At 36.2% G+C, this 20,803-nt stretch overlaps 2 long non-coding RNA genes across 7 annotated transcripts in view; one reads left to right on the top strand and one right to left on the bottom strand.

The window, feature by feature from the left end:
• LOC143661447 (uncharacterized) overlaps positions 1–967 on the bottom strand; it is a 49,331-nt gene extending 48,364 nt beyond the window's left edge. Inside the window, exon 1 of one of the 3 annotated variants that reach the window (XR_013164601.1) lies at positions 684–967. This is a non-coding gene — a long non-coding RNA (uncharacterized LOC143661447). The remainder of the gene's footprint in view (positions 1–683) is intronic. The other 2 variants (XR_013164599.1, XR_013164600.1) reach the window with 2 other exon arrangements.
• The window catches only part of LOC143661448 (uncharacterized), a 101,492-nt gene that overhangs the window by 3,452 nt on the left and 77,237 nt on the right, over positions 1–20,803 (top strand). For 3 of the 4 annotated variants that reach the window (XR_013164603.1, XR_013164605.1, XR_013164602.1), the window contains exon 2: positions 7,202–7,306. This is a non-coding gene — a long non-coding RNA (uncharacterized LOC143661448). Of the gene's footprint in view, positions 1–7,201; positions 7,307–12,068; positions 12,189–12,310; positions 13,178–20,803 lie in introns of those variants that run through there. The other variant, XR_013164604.1, reaches the window with a different exon arrangement.

Raw genomic sequence — 20,803 nt, 5'->3', positions numbered from 1 at the left:
TTCCATTCCAAATTATCCATTGTCACAAGATCAATGTGTTCAATTCTGGACAATAAAGTCAGTGGTGGTTTAGAATAAAAGCCTTAGATTAGATCAGATTTTCGAAATCAGCTTTGATTTATTCCAAAGTAGCTCTGAAAAATTTTTGGTTCTTTACCTATAAAGGATCTCTCAAAAGGATAAAGATACCTTAATAATAATATTTAACCACTAATATAACTATATATATACATATTTAAATGTGGATTCTACAACCAGAGCCAAAACAGCAACTAGCCCTCTACCTCCTCCCCTAGGGCAAAGAGAAGAGCAATAACCATGGGCAAAGTAACTCCAACTCTTACAGCTCCACTGGAGGTGGGGGCAGATCAGGATACAACCAAATTCAACTATATGGTAGAGGAGGCTGAAGTGGTGGGAATAGATATGGCTCAGGCAGATAGCCCTACAACCTATAGTCAGTCACCCGGTGCCCACTGCACAGTTGTGTGGACAGTTCCTCCTACCAAGGTAAACAAAGATGCTACTAGCCAGTCGAACCATAGCTCCCCAGAGTCTGGGCAGAATTACAGTGGCTCTCCCACCAATTACAGTCCCCATAGGGCAATTACAGTAGACCACAACATGAACCATCCAATGAATTATGGGTACAGATGAGCTTCTCTGTAAGGTGAAGTTGGTACCTTCTGCACTTGTGCCCCATGGGAAGATGCAGTTTTAGGCATCACAGCTAAAACACTAACCGGCTCCTCTAGGCTCTCGCTCCCACTCCTACTTCTTTTCGCATTGCTGTGCTGGGAGGTGCAGCTGATCATGCTCATGACCTGTCCAGTGACCCATTGTGATGGTTTGAGTCTGTTATATGTACTCAAGGAAAGCCATCTTCTTTATCCTAATCCAGTCTTGTGGGGGCAGACCTATTGTTTGGGTGGCATCTTTTCATTTCCATAGAGATGTGACCAACCAAATTGTGAGACCTTTTGATTAGGTAGTTTCCATGGAGATGGATCTTTGCCCATTCAAGGTTGGTCTTTGAAGAGGGAAACATTTTGGAAAAAGCTGACATTTGGAGATGTAGGGGGGAAAAAAACACCTTGGGGAAGCTATGTGAAACCAGAAACCAAGAACAAGCAGGCACCAGCCATGTGCCTTTCTAGCTGTCGAGAGTTGTTCTGGACACCATCGGCCTTTCTTGAATCAAGATCTTTTTCTGGATGCCTTAGTTTGGACATTGTCATGGCTGTAGAACTGTAAACTTGTAACTTAAATTCCCTTTATAAAAGCCAACCCATTTCTGGTATATTGCATTTCTGGCAGCATAACAAAACTAAAACACCCACATATAGTCATATTTGTATCTTTGAAGGTTCAGTTGCGGTTACGACTTTGTCCAAGGTTTTTAGGTCTTGCAGATAAGTATCCCTGTCTACTTACAACTGGTGTTTGTGTTAACCCAGTTTGTCTTTAGTTACAAAAGGGATACATAATGTTAATGCCTTTGCAGGAAGTTAAATGAGGTTTCTGTGTTTTAAAAATATGAAAGATGGAAAAGAGATTAAGAAATGGAAAATGAAATTGCAAAGCTAAAGAAGGTTCAAACAAATGATTGCAGAGAAAGATCAAAATTAGAAGTTAACTATTTAACCCTAAAGAACCTCTAAGTGGTCTGGAACTTAGAAGTATGATCTGAAGTTGTGGAAGGAACAGGGCTGAACATAGAATTGGTTTAAAAAATGTATATACAGTCCCCTTTATCATATCAGACAAAACCAAACCCACCACTTCTAGCTACGCAAACTTGGGCAAGTTTCTTATTTCTTTTGACTATCAATTCTCTCATTTGTAATAAGAGAATAATAAAATGCTTACTTCACGGGATTATCATGAAGATTAAGTGAGTTGATATCAAGTGAACAGAACAATACACTTGGTAAGCACACAAAAATCTTTTATTTTAAGCCTTTGAAGTTATTTGCTTTCTAATTAATTATAGTGCATGTATTACTTGGAATGTCACTAATTTAAATAAAACTACCTTTGGGTACACACTTGAATGATGAAAAAAAAACTGTACTTTTGCCTTCTGAACAAAAGTCTATGATGAAAAATCAGTGGTATCTTTGCTTAGTCTCAAAACAAGATTAATAATCAGAAATGCCACAAATGAGTACTAAGAGCAAAACAGGAAAAAAGGAAATGGAGACCGAAAAGAAGTAGTTACTATATTTTAAGGAGTGGGAGAGGTATCTCTGGGAGTTTTCCTGTCATTCTGTGAGTATAATGGCTATACTTTGCTTACCCATGGACAAATGAGGACCTCACTACCATGATTATAAAGAAAAGAAAATATGGAAGAACAGACTGAAATGAGAACTAAATTCTCAATAATTAAGATATACCATGCAAGATATGCTATCAGAGAATTGTACAGTTTGTATTATCTGAAAAGCATTTATTGCAATGACAAAACTAAAGGTTAATTATTTTTTTATTATTGAATTATATCATAAAGCCTTTACTACTACATCTACAATTTAATCAAGAGGAAATGCTTTGCATTTACACCAAGGACACATTTACTCTAGTGGAATAAAACAGACACAGACAAAAGACCAAATACATGTTTTAAAAAATAAAGACTATGTATTTTACCTGGTCTTACTTTTGCTATTTTGGACCACCCTTTTCAAGAGAACGGACCTTACATACATGTTAAATGTGATTTAACTTCCCACATTTTTAAACAGAAACTGCAGTTTCTCACAATTTCTAAATTGTAGACAAAAGATTGAAAACAATATGGAAAACAAAGTTTAAAAACAAAGTAAGACCTGCTATTACCCTATCTATAGTGGAAAGATTGAGTAAAATGTGGCTCCTCTGTGGCTCATTCAAAGAAACACTTTTACTCAGAGATAAGCATTTCTGATTTAGGAGTAAGTTTCCCACTCCCTCTACAGGACCAGATCCTCAAATGTTTCTGGTATCAATCACAAAGTTAAGGGAAAATGTCTACAAAATATCTACAAACTGAAAATCAGAATAGAGCTCATGAAAATAAAACTTGGGTGCCAGTTAAATATATATCTTCAGATTTTTCCTTTTTCAAAAGTATCATTTTTATTGCAGTTGATATTTTAAAATAACTTACATTTTTAGTGTGCTTCATGTTTAATAACTAAGTTTCAAACTCAAATGAATACGTTCAAAATTTTTATGCTTCACTTGATTTGACTGAAATTTCAATTACCTACTACTTTACTCAACCAAGTTATACATGAGGTAAGTTTCAGCTAAAAAAAAAAAAAAAAATCCACCACAAAGATGTTAACTCTTTTCAAGAGTACACGAAACAGGTTCAGTGTATTAGATACCATCATCCTGAGCCCTAAATCTTTCTCAGTCTTCCTGAGAATGCACTCTTCCTCTGAGACTGCAAGTTGAGCATTCTGGAAATGGTATGCAAGACTTGAGCAGGCAGAGACAGGACCAAGAGGCATGCCACAGTGCTACTTATCCAGCCTGGATCTAGAGTTCAGCAGAGTTTGAGGACAGTGAAAATAAAACTAATACATATCATTTTCAATCATCACAGTAATAATTGGTTCATACAAAAATCGTCACTGCATGTAAAACTCTCGAAATGAATATTTTATGACAAAATATGTATTGTCTCAGAGAATCTACCCATGGATTCCTTCTTAATTACAAAAGGAAAATTGGTAGATTTTGTTGGAGAAATGTGACAGACTGCACCTTAACCAAGCACTCAAAACTGGCTTTATCAACAATAACATGGACTGAGGTGAGATGCCTCGTGAAATGAAATATCTAAGAAAGACAATATCCTTTCTGTGGCTTTACTGCTGAAAGTGTGCGTGTTTAATATAACCATGAGGAAACGCCAGACAAGCAAAACTAGATGACATTCTACAAAGTAACAGACCTGTACTTTTTGGCAATGGATTGAATAATTGCAATAAAGATGGCGAGATAGAATGCTCACTCAAGAAGTCTCCTGAGGAGTTATCTTTGATATGTAGAACGTGCTACCATTTATGTGGGGAATGGACACAAATTCAGAGAACTGTTTATGCCTATAATTTCTCCCCAAACATGTTCAAGAAACTGGTAACATTAGTTATCTCTTTTTATGTAAATGTAATTTTATTGAGATATAGTCACACACCATACAATCCATCCAAAGTACACAACCAAAGCTTCACATAGTTGTGCACTCATTTCTGAACTAATTAGCATTACTCCAGAAAAAGAAATAAAAAGAAAAAAAGAAGACCCCAAACATCCCCTACCCCTTTGTCATGGTTAGGGACAGGTGTCAACTTGGCCAAGTTGTGGTACCTGTTCATCTGATTGGGCAAGCGTTGGCCTGTCTGTTGCAATGAGGACATTTCATAGGATTAGGTCATGATCACGTTAGCTACATCCACAGCTGATTCCATTTGTAATCAGCCAAAGGGGAGTGTCTTCTGCAATTAGTGATGCTAAATGCAATCATGGGAAGCCTTTTAAGGAGGACTCAGAGGAGACAGGTTGCATTCCTGCTTTGGCTTTGCATTAAGGTTCTTCCTTGACACTTGATTCAACTTATTCAAGATCTTTAGTATTGCCCATGTTTAACTGATCAAAAAGGGGCCAGGGAACATGATGAGGGTGTAGAACAATTTGAAAGGACCCTGGAGAGAAGGTCAGGAAATATGCTAAAAAGCCTTTTTATTTTCTGTCTTCCCCCTGCCCTAAGATGGTGCTCTTCTGAAAATCTTTCCCTACAGCCCTACAGAAGGAGTGCATTTTTTCAACCTCCATGGGGTCATGTTGGTGCATTGTAACAATGGCTGCAGGGATTCCTGCTCTTGGCAGGTTAGAACCATGATTCAGAGCCAGAACCCAAGCAGTTCAAACTTGCTGATCAGAAGCTGTATTAGTTAGGGTTCTCTAGAGAAACAGAATCAACAGGGAACACTTGCAAATATAAAATTTATAAAAGTGTCTCACGTGACCGTAGGAACGCAGAGTCCAAAATCCACAGGGCAGGCTGCGAAGCCGATGACTCCAATGGATGGCCTGGATGAACTCCACAGGAGAGGCTCGCCAGCCAAAGCAGGAATGCAACCTGTCTCCTCTGAGTGCTCCTTAAAAGGCTTCCCATGATTGCATTTAGCATCACTAATTGCAGAAGACACTCCCCTTTGGCTGATTACAAATGGAATCAGCTGTGGATGTAGCTAACGTGATCATGACCTAATCCTATGAAATGTCCTCATTGCAACAGACAGGCCAACGCTTGCCCAATCAGATGAACAGGTACCACAACTTGGCCAAGTTGACACCTGTCCCTAACCATGACACCCTTACCCCTCCCACTTATTGACCACTAGTAGTGCAGTGCACCCAATTTTAAGACTTACAATGGAATTAACTAAGACAATGCTAGTTAACAGCAAAACATCCAGAAGTAGAGCCACACAAATGCGGGCAACTGACCTTCTGTTTTTCAAATAATTATACAATCATTATCAAAGATCAGGGCTGCTGGGTTACAGTTCAACAACTTCAGGTATTTCCTTTTGGTTATTCTAAAACACTCAACACTATAAACAAATATCTATATAATGAGGCAGTAGTCACAGTCATTTGTTAAATCCTAATTTCTGAGTTATGCCTCCTCCATCTCACACTAGTTACTTCTTGGGAAGAGGTGGAAAACTGAAGATAGAACTGTTTTTTCACTTTAATCTTTTTTATACTTTTTGTTGTAGTACCAAATATACAACTAAAAATTTCTCGTTTTTGCCTCTTTCAAGTGCACAATTCAGTGGCATTGATTCTGTTCACAGTATTGTGCTACTGTCACTAGCACACCTCAACTCTTTCATCCCCTCATGCTATCAAATTATCTATTAAGCAATAACTCCCCTCTTGCCACACCCACTACCCCACCCCCACCACCATGGCCACTGGTAAGCACTAAGCTATCTGCCTACGAAGTTTACTTATTATATGTATATCATATAAATGAGGTTATACAGTCATACAATATTTGTCTTTTTTGTGTCTGGCTTATTTCACTCAACATGACATCTCCAAGATACATCCATGTCATAGTATGAATCAGAACTCCATTCCTTTTATTTATTTATTTTTTGTTATTTTTTTCCCATTCCTTTTTACAGTTGGATGATACATTGCATGTGTCGACAACATTTTGCTTATCCAATCATCTGTTGATGGACACTTGGGTTGCTTCTACCTTTTGGCAATTGTGAATAAAGTTGCTACAGACATGAGTATAGAAAAAAAAAGGAATGAAATGTGATCCCCACCATATAGCATACAAAAAAAGTATTTGAAAATCACTATTTAATCTTAATTCTTCTAAATTATTGATTTCCTTTTGATAAATGGCTTTCAGGTAAAACTTGTCATGGTTTAGGTATCAGGTTTGGCTGTTGGCTGATGCGAATGTGTCATCTACTTGGGGTAGAGTTAGAAGATGATGACTTTGTCATCTGATTTGAGGGAAGTCACAATATTTTCTGGACCTCTGTATTGTGTGATATGAGCCTAATGATGTGTGGCCTGCCTGCCACATGCATATATTTGAAATCTCTTTGAAAACTATCAGCAGTACAAATAAAAGATACTGTTATGATGCTGACAATTTTAAGATTCCAAATCTGGTGGGCTTTCAAATTTGACCATTTTTATTATTATAGGGGAAGAGTGAGGAAAAGAAGACTTAAGGATTAAGAAGCATGTTTACCTTTACATGATTACAGTGATAAAGAGCTCCATGTAGAAGAACCTGAGGTTTAAATTTGGGGATTATATGTGTATATGTTAATAAAACCTAATTAAAGTTAGCAGAAATATCACAGACCTTTTAGAATGAAAAATATCAGAGGTTCCAGGGTAAGCCATAAGTGGCACCAATAGATAAACAATTATAGAAAAGGAAATTCTAACTCTTCAAGGCTTCTAGATTTTTCAGTATAGTATAGCTCAGGTGATTCTCATTTCCTAACATTAAAATAATGGAAACAATCACAGAATAACTGAATTAAAGACAAATTAAATTCACAGCATGAACTTTTTCAATCTCTTAGGTAAGAATTTGGTTATCCTTGGTAGGAAGAAGCAACTCATTTGTGTTTCTCTTTAATTTTTTTCTTTTTATCAGCCAATTTCTTCCTGCCAAATAAACAGAGTCATCACTCATCCACTCTTTTGATCAGCATCACTGCTCATGAAGACAGGCACATCAAATTCTATGATAACAGTACAGGTAAGAATTTATTAAAGATTGGTGATTGTAAAGTAAAAAAACCCACCACTCTAGCAGACAAATTTTGCTGTCTATTTATGGCTTCATGGTCATGGAATAAACATTGAAACACAAACATTATACCAGCTCAGTTTCTATTCATTCCACCCACATCTCTAAGAACTAGCCTTTATCACAGAATATAGAGTCTTCTTGGTCTATTTACTGATGAGTAGATGCCATATTTAGGTCCTAGAGCCAAGATTATTAGTAGGGGCACAGTGAACAAAATCATACAAATACCAGTAAAAATGATCTAGTGCTATGACCATACAGGGAAAAGTAGACACATGTTGGAATAGAGATATATGATCATTGTGTTTTGTTTAAAATTATTCAATTATTCAGTAAAATTAGTGTTGCAGATGGAAAACTCCTGGGTCATTTGGCTTATTTCCTTCATTTTTCCATGGGCTGATCTTTCCTATATTATAATACTAATTGGTTCTGATTGATTTGAATTGGGCCATAGGTCTTTCCCAATAGCTATCAGTTTACATTTTACAGGTCTAAAGAAAATTTATGAGGAGCTGTACTGGAAGGAAAGCACCCTGTATTTGCTGTTTTTACCCAAGTATCTGCTTTTGGCTTTGTAAATAATGTTTACTTTTGCTGACTTTGCTTAGCTTCTGGTGATGATGAGTACTTTAATAGTTTTAATCCCTTTCCATAAGATGTTTCCACCAAAGTTGGGCCACATTTTCTCTTACCTGTAGCAAAATGGGTGATTAATAATGTCTAAATTCCAGTGAATGAACATGGCTTGGGGAGGGGTCTTTACATACAAACAATCGACTATCTATGTTGTAGTTTGAAAGACAAAACTATAATCTGTAAAAATTTGAGCTTCTACAGTTCTTTTTAGTGCTGGTAGTAGAGGCAGGAAGAATGCCTATGTTGTTTTAACTTATGGAAAAAGCTGTCAATGCAGTAAGAACCCAGAGGAGGGTGACCAGAGGAGACAGTGATAATGTGGCAGCTGGCCTGTATGCAGAGGGAAGTTGTTAGTGAAGAGTAACAGTCTTTCTATCCAAAGGCCAACATCCACTCGATGGAGCACACCTAGGAGTCATTTCAAGTTTATCAGTTGATCCTAACGGCCTGTACTTGATGTCTGGCAGTGAGTGTATCATTTGTGGATTATTTATTTTTCCTTATTATTTTTATGTTAATGTAATTTTCCTTTTAATCTCTTTTCTTTCGATGTAGGTCATAACTATTCAATACATTTATGGAACCTAGAAAGTATCCAAGAGTTCACAGCTCATCAGACAAAGTTTGAAGAATCCATTCATGACATAGCTTTCCACCCATCCAAATGCTATATAGCCAGTGCTGGAGCTGACACACTAGCCGTAGTATTTGTATGATACACACAATTCTGCACTTTCACCTTCCAGCTCTTCATAAATAGTGAAGACCACAGCAGGTGTCAACTCATCTGGTCCTTTTGTTCTGATGAAGTAGCACAGAGAACGTTTGTTAAAGTATAGTTTTGTAATTTGTATATTGTATTCTAAAATTAAGGTTTGTCCAGGTTGCTGCAAGCTCAGCTGAACCTATGAGCCTGAAAACTGTCTAACATTTCCCCAATATGGGTGCTTTCGTTTCAGAGGTTGTCTTAACTCACTAGGCAGGCCCGAGCAAACACAGATGTAGTTTGTCCCCATAGAGTAAACAGGACATGCAATAAGGGATCATTTAAAAGCTCAATGGCTGAGAATGAGCACAGGAAGAACAGAGGCTTAGACCTAGTTCTCCCTTGAGAAGTCCCATTAAACACATTTGGGTAGTCAAAACAGTAAAGTTCACCATATCTGCTGTACTAACCCTTTTGTGCATAATGACCAGGAAGTGTTAAAATGAGTTTTTAATTTAGCTCTCCTTTCAGCTATTCACATAAAGCAACTGGCAAAGCATTCAACCTATTTTGGGGGAGAGGGGTGGATGCAATAATATGTTAAATACATTATTCAGAAATGCTAAGCAAATATTTGGTTTGCAGGTAGAGTTCTATATTGTATTACATTTTGGAAAATGAATTTGGTGCCATTCTAAGTTTAACTGTCAGATACTCACCATTATGAAGAACAGGTGATACAGCCTGCATTTACCAAAGGTTTTAACTTATTCATGATTGAGATTTTGCTCATTTTTAAGAACAAGTAGAGCATATCTCCACAATTATATTAATTTTAAAATTCACTTTCACTAATGATGATTATAGTACCAGAGTGATGATTTCATATTGATGAAATCTTCCTTTTGATGATTGAAAAGACAGAAATTTGCAATACTCACTTACTAGCATCCACGTAGCTATGCTTCAGATGATATCTGCTCTTTCTTCATTGTTTCTCACATTCAAGTTGTCTGGCACCTACCAAAAATAGCTCATATTTATTATGTTTTAACAATCCAAAGAGTAAAGTTAACCTCAGTCAGCTAGTTTTGCAAAAGCAAAAATTTGTACCCCAGAAATGATTAATACCTCCAAGAATTTGCTAGAAATCTGGATGAAAGAGTTAGGACTTCATATATTTCCCCCTTACACAAAAGCATGGCATGAAATTTTTATGTGATAAAGATTCAACTAATAAAATTTAGTTTTAGATTAAAACACCTGAATTAGTTAATATTCCACCTAAGAACATCCTTAAAGTATTTAAATGGCATCTTTCATGTCTACCTCATTGTCACTGCTGCCATTTTAACTAAAGTAAAACTTTACGACGTCTGAAATAACGGTTAGATGCAGCTTAAGATTCCACCTAGGTGCTTTTATCAGGCCTTGGCATTTCAGTTATATTGAACTGATGTCACAAATTAGATTGAAAGACTTGGAATTAACTTTGGTTTTCTTTGCAAAGACTTGCTTAAAATGAACCATCCATATTGATAGAGAGTGGAGATAACTCATCTCTAGTTGGTATATGTCTACGTGATATTTTCAACCTAGAGCCAAATTGTCATTGACTTTACATAGAAAAAAGAGCTCTAGGCATAACTTTATTAAGCTTACTTTATTCTTGGAGAGCTATTTCAAAACTATTGAGTCTATAACCATTAATTTCATTTACTCAGAAGTTGGCTTCATTACTATGTTACTGGTTTAATAATTTATTTAATTGTAGTACTTGAAGTGTTTGACACTGGGGTTCAGGCTTTACAAAAGTAGTAGCTGGCAGAAATTATGTGTATTTTTTTGTGAAATGTTTCAATTTCTAAAGTTCGGTTTTAGGGAAGGTCAGGGAAACTTACATATTTGTGTTAAGAACAAGGCAGTTTGTGGTTAAAATAATTTGAATCATTTTTATTTTTATAGCTAGTAACTTTTTAGTAGAGCATATCCATTATCCAACTGGATCTCCATGTCAGTGTAAGGGATGCCAGATTGACAAAGTATTCGATAGATCCTTTCTTTGCATTAGTTTTTCTCTCTTTTTAACATGAAAAATTCAAATGTTAGGCCAAACAGAGACCCTTAGATCACACTCATGTATTCTAGCAGTATTCCTGAAGTGGGGCTTAGGGGTCAAAGTGTTCTGGTCCTTTGCTAGTGAGGTTTTATAGGGTTTCACTGTGGGACCAAGCTTGACATTCTTCTGATGCAAATTAGAAAGTTCATTTTAATTTAGATTAAATCCAGTGTTTGCCTGGGTTTTTAATAGGCTTTGAATCAGTGAGTGCCTTGTTAATGTAGAATGATTTTTTCCTGGGTGTGTGTTAGTGCTTCTCTGAAAATGTCTCAGAGAATGGTATTTTAATTGACTACTTGTAGAAAGCTGCTAAATTTGGTAATATCAGCAATCAGAACATCTTGGGTCTACCACATACTTCCTTCCCCCCTTTCTTTACAGTCCCCTTCCCCACACACTTTTTTCCAGTTCAGATTTTTTAAATATCCTCTACCCTCATCCCAACTATATAATCTAAAACCTGTCTTTTAGAAGGAACTAATTCTTAGTAATACTGAAACCTACTGTTTGTTTTGTGTCTTTTCGGCTTTGATTTACTAGAGCTGACTTCAGGACCTCATCGGTCCAGATTCTTTAAATAACCCCTTGTCTTTTTCCTTTCCCCAAATCAGTTAAGCCCTGGGCCAGAGTGTTTGATCTTCAGGTATTTTAAATTTCAGTTTTAGTATCAATGAATGTAAATTAATCCAAATGCTAATTTTTGTTATTTTTTTTGTAAATTCAAGGTATGGATAAACTAACTAAGATATCCATTTTTGGTGGCTCTAAGTGCATTGTTTGTTTTTAAATAAAGTGTACAAATACAGATAATGTGCTATAGGTATCTCATGAATTGGAATATTTGTCAAATTTGGAACCTAGCTGTGGATTTGCAATGATTCAATTAAAATATTTTAATACAACCTGATTTGGAGGGTTTGAAGTTGAGGAGTAGCAGAAGCAGAGAAATAAAAAGATATTAGACAAAGTAAATGTGAATCCAAAGTAATAAACGAATCTTAATTATTAATTCTTAGAAAGGTAAAAAAAATTTATCATTGTAGAGAGTTTGGACCTTTGGGAAACCAGTAAAATTTAAATACTCCATAAGATTGGGTCAGTGATACTTTCAGGGGCACATGTGGGTTTAACAAATAGGTTTCACATTATTCAAATGTTCAATTAAATAGTTTTAAACATTACATATATATTCACACAGACTTATAAATTTAATGTTCTTTATTCTTTGTTTGGCTACTTAACAGACAGGCATTTGCCTTCCACGCTCCCTTGTCCTTCAAATCAACATTCTTAGGGGCTTCCCCTACCTGGAACTCAAAATCTTTGTTCAATCTGGAGCCACAGTACAAAACAGAATCTCAAAGGTACCTCTTTTGGTTTCCTTGAAGTACCCACTGTTCTTTGATGTTCTGTCTGCTGCTAGAGTATCAAGAATGTACACAAATTTTTCAGTAATACCAGAAATATCTCTTTTTTCCCTTTTAAGGAGACAGGATTTACTGGAGTCATTTTAGAGTAATCTAACTCAGAAGGCCAAGAGGATTGCAAAAGTCACTCGTGCAGTGATGACCCCTCCGGCATCAGCCCAGGCTCAGAGTGGTATTCTTAAGTACTCTGGTCTTCACTGTCTCTCCAAGGTCATTGAGATTTTGTCTTGGCACTTTGGGTGTTCCCCAGAAATACCTGGGAGTGTGGCAGCCCCCATTAACACAAGCACTATAAATACATGAAGCATCCCCCACTTGTTATTTCGCAGCTACACACCTGTTGCTTACAATGACTAGGACACACCCTTTCTATAGAGAACCACTGACATGGTCTACACTTAGGAAAGTCGGGACCCTTATTTTCTGGAACACAAATTTTAATGTATTTTTGTATACTTCTCAAAATCAATGAAATTCTAAGATCTGCCAAACAGAAAAGGACTCACTTTGAGTATCACTTAAATCATACCATACTTTAAGCCCTTCTTTATCCCTAGTTAGTATCAGACTAAAGGCAGTGATGGTTTCGATCAGACTTGAGGGTGGATTTGATGATTTGGGTGAACAAAATATACACTATCCTGCTGACAAGGAAGAGCCTGTTTCATAGAAAAGTCTCTCACCCTTGGTGATTTTGCCATTCACCTTACATGAAGATGGGTCCAGAGGCTAACTCCACGTCAGCTTTTCCTGTGTCTCTCTAGAGAGAAAGAATTAACCAGGGATGTAAAGGAGGAAAACATCTGTTAAATTATCACTTGCAGTCTTAGAGTTAGTATAGTTAATTCATATTCCATCATTTTCATGTCCTCATAAGATACAGTGTATGGACCAGGTTCCCCAAACCAAAAAGAATTTTTGGATTACCTCAGCAGCAGTTTCATATTAATAAATGAGAATTCCCAAGCTGAAAATATTTCTTTAATTAAAAAAAATTTTCATGTAAAGCAGAATTTTATGCTGAGCATAAGCTTGTGGTTTATATAAAATGTGCCGAAATGTTATTTAAAGTATACCAGCACCCAACAATTACTGCCTTATGGAAGTAACTTTTCATAAGTGAACAATATTAATTTAGAGCAAAAATAATCTCACCAGAAGTGGTTTACATTGGGTGAGGGTGTGATGAAGGAAGTCCCATACCAAGAAGGAAAAGCACTAGCTCTTGGGCCCATACCTATTGTCTCACTTTTCCTTAGATGAGCTGGAAATATGACCTATTAGATCCTTTTGCCCTTATCTAAATATGAATGGTTCCAATTCTGGCTAGTTCAGCATTTGCCCATGTAAAAATCTAAATCAGAAATTTGGAGGGGTGGCCCATGGTGACTCAGCAGGCAGAATTCTCATCTGCCATGCCGGAGACCCAGGTTTGAATCCTGGTGCCTGCCCATGCAAAAAAAAAAAAAAAAATGGGGGGAAGCAGGGTGTACCTTAAAAAATAAATAAAGATACAAAAAAAATAATATGGGGGCAAAGGGTAAAATAAATTGGGTAGATGGAAATACTAGTGGTCAATGAAAGGGAGGAGTAAGGGGTATGGTATGTATTTGTTTTTTCTTTTTGCTTTTAATTTCATTTTCTGCAGTGATGCAAATGTTCTAAAAATGATTGTGGTGATGAATACACAACTATGTTATGATTTTGTGAGTCATTGATTGTGCAACATGTATGGAATGTATGTGTGTGAAGATTCATTGATAAACATATATTTTTTAAAAATTGGGGGGAAAGATATCAGAAATATCCTAGAGTCCCTTGGCAAAATGAAAGTGGTCAAGTGATTATCTCATGAAAATAGAAGACCCATTTTTGCTGGATGTTATCTATTTTGAGTGTTTTGCCTATGCTTCTAAAACCATTTTTAAATGTATTTATATCTTTTTCTATACACCTTGAGCCCATATTTCTGAGTATCCTATGATGGAATAATTTAATTGAATAGAAATGTGTATTTTAATAAAAGAAAAAGCATAATGGTCTCGTGTCTTTTAACACACCCATCTGTCCCGATACACAACTGCTATGTAGGAATGCTTTCAGATGTGGTGAATGTCTCAGTATTTTGCTGATTGCGAAATACAAGGAACCATTTGCATTTGATATGTGTTAAAATGAATAGAACATTAAGCCACAGCATATATGCCATGTGAATGAAGTTACTAATAGCGTCCCCTCAGAGTGACAACTGCGGTAAATTACTGTTAAGATTAAATTCTGGGGTGGGCCACGGTGCTCAGCGGCAAGAACGCTTGCCTGCCATGCCAGAGGACCTGGGTTTGATTCCTGGTGCCTGCCCATGTAAAAAAAAATAAAAAAAGAAAAGATTAAATTCTGCCAATTCCCACTCACATATTTTTAAAGTTTGCAGGTTCAACTAAAATAATATTTTATAATATAAATTCATTTAAGTGGAAGCCTGGTTTTTCAACAAAATCGTACAGGTACTGTTTTGGCTTTCTTCCAAATCTAAAGCCTTTGGACTGTCTTTTATTCCTTTTAGTCAGCCTTTTAAACAATTAAAGAGTAATAATAAGCTCTTATTTCTCATTGCTGCAGGTTAATTAGGAATACACATCTACTGATGGCAATTTTAAAAAATGAAAGCCTCCAAACAGACTTCCTCCTCTTTAGTAACATCATTGCTCTCTGGAGACAGAAATGATTTTATTTTTGAATTTGAAGGTTGTAAATCCAGGCAGTTTGGTACCCTCGATGTATGTGTCTTGCATATAGCTTACCGCCATACACATACATTAAAGTTTTGTTTTGTGAGATTTTTAGAAATTGTTTTTTAAAAAGATTTGCAAGAATGTTCCAAGAAACGATCATGATGATGATGAATATGCAACTATGCAATGATATTGTGAATTACTGATTACATATGTAGAACGGAATGATCAAAAGTTACAAATCTTTGCATTTGTTTGGTATTTTTTGGTATTTAAAAAAATAGTGAATTAATAAAAAAATTAGTTAAAAAAAAGATTTGCAAGAAATACATGATAAGTTTAGATATTATTGTCTTCCAGTATCTTGTGGAGGGTTTTTGAGGCAATAGGCAGCAGGCAGTTTTGAGTTTTATTTTGTATTTTGATTTTCTCCCATACTCAACCTAGATTTTTGCATATTAAATACTGTTTATTTGTCATCTAAGAAAATAAAACAGTTGATGAGCATTTGTTTTCTTCTGTCTCTATAAGCACCTTGAGGCAGGGACCATACTTGTTTTCTTGTATTCCCCTTAGACCTCTTTGGGTGCCTTACTGTATAAAAAGTTCTCAATTAATTTTCATTGATTGATTAATCAGGGAGAACATTTTCAAAACTCTAAGTCTATCCTGGTCATCAAAGGCAAAGAAAAATAAAGAATCATCTCTGCCGGTCTTGAATGCTCGAGTGCATTGAGATCTGAGCAGCTGTCCCTAAAATTGCAGCATGAACTTTGACTAGGGAGAAATGGGAACCTGACCTTGCAGGAGGGCAGTGCCCAAGCAGGCTGTCTCATGCCCTCCTTCGGCTGCATACTTACAATCCTGCACATCAGAACTGTGCATAATATGTGTGTGGGGGAGGTGTCTCTAAATCCTTTTATGGTATCTCTTCTTTCCCTGCCTCGCCCTCCACTTCTGCCTCCAATGCCAGCCTCTGGCTCTGACCCTTCTATCCTTGAACAAGCCCACCTTGACTAACCTGGGCCCGGACCTGGTCTGCCTCCACCCTCTTTCCTTGGGACCTTCAGACAATCCTGTCACTTATGATGAACTTATTGTCCTCTAAGGAGGAAGAAAACTTTCTCCCACTGGAAGTTTCTCAAGGAAGGGAGCTGTCTTACAGCTCTTAAGTCATTCTTTGTAATGGCTCTTGTGCTGGTTTGAAAGGAAGTATGCCCCCTAAGAAAAGCCATGTTTTAATATGGATCCCATTTCTTAAAGGTAGAATAGTCTCTATTCAATGCTGTGTATTTGGGACTGTGATGGAATCATCTCCCTGGTTGATGAGATTTGGTTAAGAACAGTTGTTAAACTGGATTAGGGGATGACATGTCTCCACCCATCTGAGTGGGTCTTGATTAGTTTCTGAAGTCCTATAAAAGAGGAAACATTTTGGAGAATGAGAGACTCAGAGAGGGCAGAGAATGCTGCAAGACTACAAAGCAGAGAGTCCACCAACCAGCGACCTTTGGAGATGAAGAAGGGAAATGCCTCCCGGGGAGCTTCATGAAACCAGAAGCCAGGAGAGTAAGCTAGCAGATGACGCTGTGTCTGCCATGTGCCCTTCCAGCTGAGAGAGAAGCCCTGACTGCATTCGCCATGTGCCTTTCCAGATGAGAGAGAAACCCTGAACTTCATCGGCCTTCTTGAACCAAGGTATCTTTCCCCGGATGCCTTTGATTGGACATTTCTATAGACTTGTTTTAATTGGGACATTTTCTCGGCCTTAGATCTGTAAACTAGCAACTCATTAAATTCCCCTTGTTAAAAGCCATTCCGTTTCTGGTATATTGCATTCCAGCAGCTAGCAAACTAGAACAGCTCTGTAATACTTTATGGTGATGACATGCCACCATTTACTAAACCTCTTCTGTATTAATGGTCATTTACTTTGTTACCAGATTTTTCTATTATAGTAAACATTCCTGTGCATTCATGGCTGTGATGCTTTTACTTCTATGAAGTAGATTCCCTACAGTAGGATTTCTGGGTTGAACGTGCTGGTGTGAAAGGACTTATGTACCCTAGAAAAGCCTAGTCAATCTTGTGGGAGCAATGGTTTCTTCTGATCCCTATTCAGTACTAAATGGTGGAAACTGGATTAGGTTATCTCCACAGAAATGTGACTCAATCAATTGTGAGTATTAAACTTGATTAGATGGAGAAGTGTCTCCGCCCACTCTATGTGGGTCTTGATTAGTTTACTGAAGTCCTATAAAAGAGGAGACATTTTGAAGAAAGTTCCCTTTTGAGAAGGAGGGGAGAGCAGTAGGACCACAACAGAATGAGGAGAGGACCACAGGGTCCACCAGCCAGAGACCTTTGGCGATAATGAAGGAAAATGCCCCTGGGGTAGGAGGACTTCATGAAACAAGAAGCCAGAAGAGTAAGCTAGCAGAGTTTGCCAGGGGCTCTTCCAGCCCTGAGAGAAACCCTGAATGTCATTGGCCTTCTTGAACCAAGGTATCTTTCCCTGGATGCCTTAGATTGAACATTTCTATAGACTTTCTTTAATTGGCCTTAGAACCATAAGCTTGCAATTTACTAAATTACCTTTTTTAAAAGCCATTCCATTTCTAGTATATTGCATTCCAGCATCTAGTAAATTAGAACAACAAATATGTACACTTTAAAATTTTTAATAAATCTTGAAAAATTGTTTCCCCAAAAGGGCCGGAACAATTTATATTTCCACCAGTGTGTAAATGTGTAGAAACATTCTTTTCCCTTTATACCCACTAGCAATAGCTGCTGTAACATTAAAATAAAGAACAGCCTGATGGATGTAAAGTGATTTCTCAGTGTTATTTTAGTTTGCATGTCCCTAACTACTGTGAATTTAAACATCTTCTCATGTAGTTGTTGGGCATTCAGGTTTCACTTATAAGTGAATTATTGTATGAGGTTTTTATAGCTGCATAAAAAATTACCAAAAACTTAGCACCTTCAAACAATACCCACTTATTATATCGTAGTTGTGTAGGTCAGAAATCCAAGCAGAATCAAGTGGCTTCTCTGCTTAGAGTCTGACAAGGCCAAAACGAAGTTATTAGCCAAGCTGAGCTTTACTTGAAGGCTCTGGAAGAATTCACTTCCAAGCTCACTGGTGGCAGAATCTGATTTTTTGCGGTGACAGGCTGCAGTCCCAGTTTCCTTGCTGGCTCTCAGCAAAGGGTTGCTCTCAGTTTCTAGAGGCTGTTTCTCTTCTGCCACCAGTCAGAAAAAACTCTCTGTTTTAAAGGACTCATGATATAAGATTAAGCCCATTCAGATAACCTCTGTACATTAGGTCAACTGGTTAGTTACCTTAATTACATTTGCAAAATCCCTTTGCCTTGTAATGTAGCATAATCATGAGGCATGTTCCCGGAGGCCCTCTTAGAATTCTGCCTCCCATAAATATTAATACTTTTATTTACACCTTTGTTTTTGTTCACTTGTCATCTTTTTTTATTTTTATCCATGTTTCTGTTGTGCTTGTGTTTTTTAACCAGTTTGTCAGAGCTCTTTGTATATTATATGTATTAAGTCTTTCTTCTCTTGGTTAGAAATATTTCCTCCAATTAAAAGGTGCCTATGGATCACATTTGTAATTTATTTCACCATATAAAACAGCCATTTGAATTTCTTCTTAAGTGAATTGCATTTTTATATTTTTATTCCTATATTAATATTTTCCATTTTACATTTGTATTAATATTTTCCTGTTTACACTGTTTTATTACAAGTTTATAAGTGCTCTTTGTACATTATACAATTTCTCTTAATATTTGCAAATATTTCTCTCCAAATCTCTACTTGATCATGTTTATAACAATTTTTCCTATTCAGAACTTTATATGAGTTTATCTTCAAGTATGTATATATTATTCTAAAAAATATACACATTTGTGACATTATAAAGCTTTCAAAGTGCTCTGTCTTCATTAAGAAGGTCTCCACCCATGTGGCAATGTGTAGTCTCCTAGAACTGCATGCACATTTTAAAATTTTTGTTGCATTTTGTACATTTAACTCTTCACTACTTTTTGCTTTTCTATAGAATGCAAGATATGGATCCAATTTAATTTTCTCCTAAATGAGTTCCCAATTGTTCCAGCACCATTCATTAAATAAACTATCTTTTCACAATCGAATTGAAATGCAAACTTCATCATATTAAGTTTTCATATAAGATTATTTCTCAGTATGCTCTTTTGTTTTACCTATAGTTCTCTTTACACATAGCAGTATATGGATTCAATTATAATGATTTCATAAAATGTCTGTATTCAGTAATTTTATAATCTCCTCTGCTTCTACTTTTGCTTCCCACCCTGCCCAAGGTTCATTTTAGTACCTTATTTGGCTATTCTCAGGCATTTGAAATTGGTGCTCATTTTATCTGAGTCCAGAAAGCACCTATAACATTGTCCTGCCATCTTAAAATATGGTATCATTTTCTGTTTGCTTGGATCTTGTTTATATCTTTAATAAGATTTGAGAATTTTCTCATTTAAGTTTATTCCTTTAAATATATTCCTACTTATTAGCATTTTGGTCATTATTGTGAATGAATTTTTTCCAGTTCCATTTCTAAGGGCTTATTATAAATAAAGGGAAATCTATTGTTTCTGCACTCTTACCTTTATTTATTGTAAAGGTAAATTTATTTTTACCTTTTTATTGTTGAATTTTTACTAACTTTCTCATTTATTATTATTATTATTATTATTTTCACTAGAGTGTTTTCAGGTTTTTAGAAAAATAATCATGGCATTCACAAAAATAATTTTAATTTGTCTTTTGCAATTTTTGGCAGATCCTTTCATTTTCTAGAATTTTTATGGTCTAGAAACTCAAATTGAGTGAGGAATAATAGCGATGTTAACTTAATGGAATATCACCAGGAACCATCCTTGTCTGTTATTGATTTTAACTGAAATGGTTTTGGTGTATAGTTACTTAGGACATTTGTGCTGTTATTTGACCAGTAATCTTTACCTTATTTTAATAGATGCCAAAAGATTTCATTTGAATAACTGCTGAATTTTATGAAATGTCTTTTTTGGCACCTTTTCACAAGGCCATGTGTTACTCTCCTTTAAGCTTTTAACTAGCTGAATCATGTGTATAGAATTCCTGATGTTAAATCGCCCTTCCTGTACTAAAACCTACTTGGTCATAATGTGTCATTCTTTTTTTTTTATAAATCTATGTTCTGGGTGCTAATTATTTAATTTAGAATTTTAGCATGCATATTCATAAGTAGGATTAGTTTATAATTTTCATTTATGAACTACCTTCACTAGGTGTAAAAATAATGCAGGTTTGGCAAGGCTATTGGAATAATCAGAATGCTCATTGGCTGCTAGGGAGATGTAAATTGATTTGTATAATTTGGAAAACTGTTTGGCAGAAAATATTCATACCGTGGGATCTTGTAATTCCACTCCTAGGTATATACTCAATAAACCCACGCACATATATGTTCATTAAAGACATATTCTAGAATATTTATAGCCACACTTAGTAATAGCCTCAAACTGGAAACTACCCAAAAGCTCACCTCTTTTTGCTGTGTTTGCTCTACCTTCCCCTACCTTGAAGTCTCTGTCCTGACTCATATCATGTCTGGTTCTCAATAATTTCCTCAGATGGGGAAATATATTCTCTACTTCTTTGGTTAGCCACAAATCGTTTTTGTTTTTGTTTTTTTTTTAGCCTAATAGGTACATGATGGTTGGGTATAGTATTTTGGAGCAGTAGTTCCTTTTATCCAGTGGCCTGAAAACGCCC

This window comes from Tamandua tetradactyla, chromosome 17 (genome assembly GCF_023851605.1).
Source record: "Tamandua tetradactyla isolate mTamTet1 chromosome 17, mTamTet1.pri, whole genome shotgun sequence".
Lineage (NCBI taxonomy): Eukaryota > Metazoa > Chordata > Mammalia > Pilosa > Myrmecophagidae > Tamandua > Tamandua tetradactyla.
This window is presented reverse-complemented; position numbering and strand designations above follow the sequence as displayed.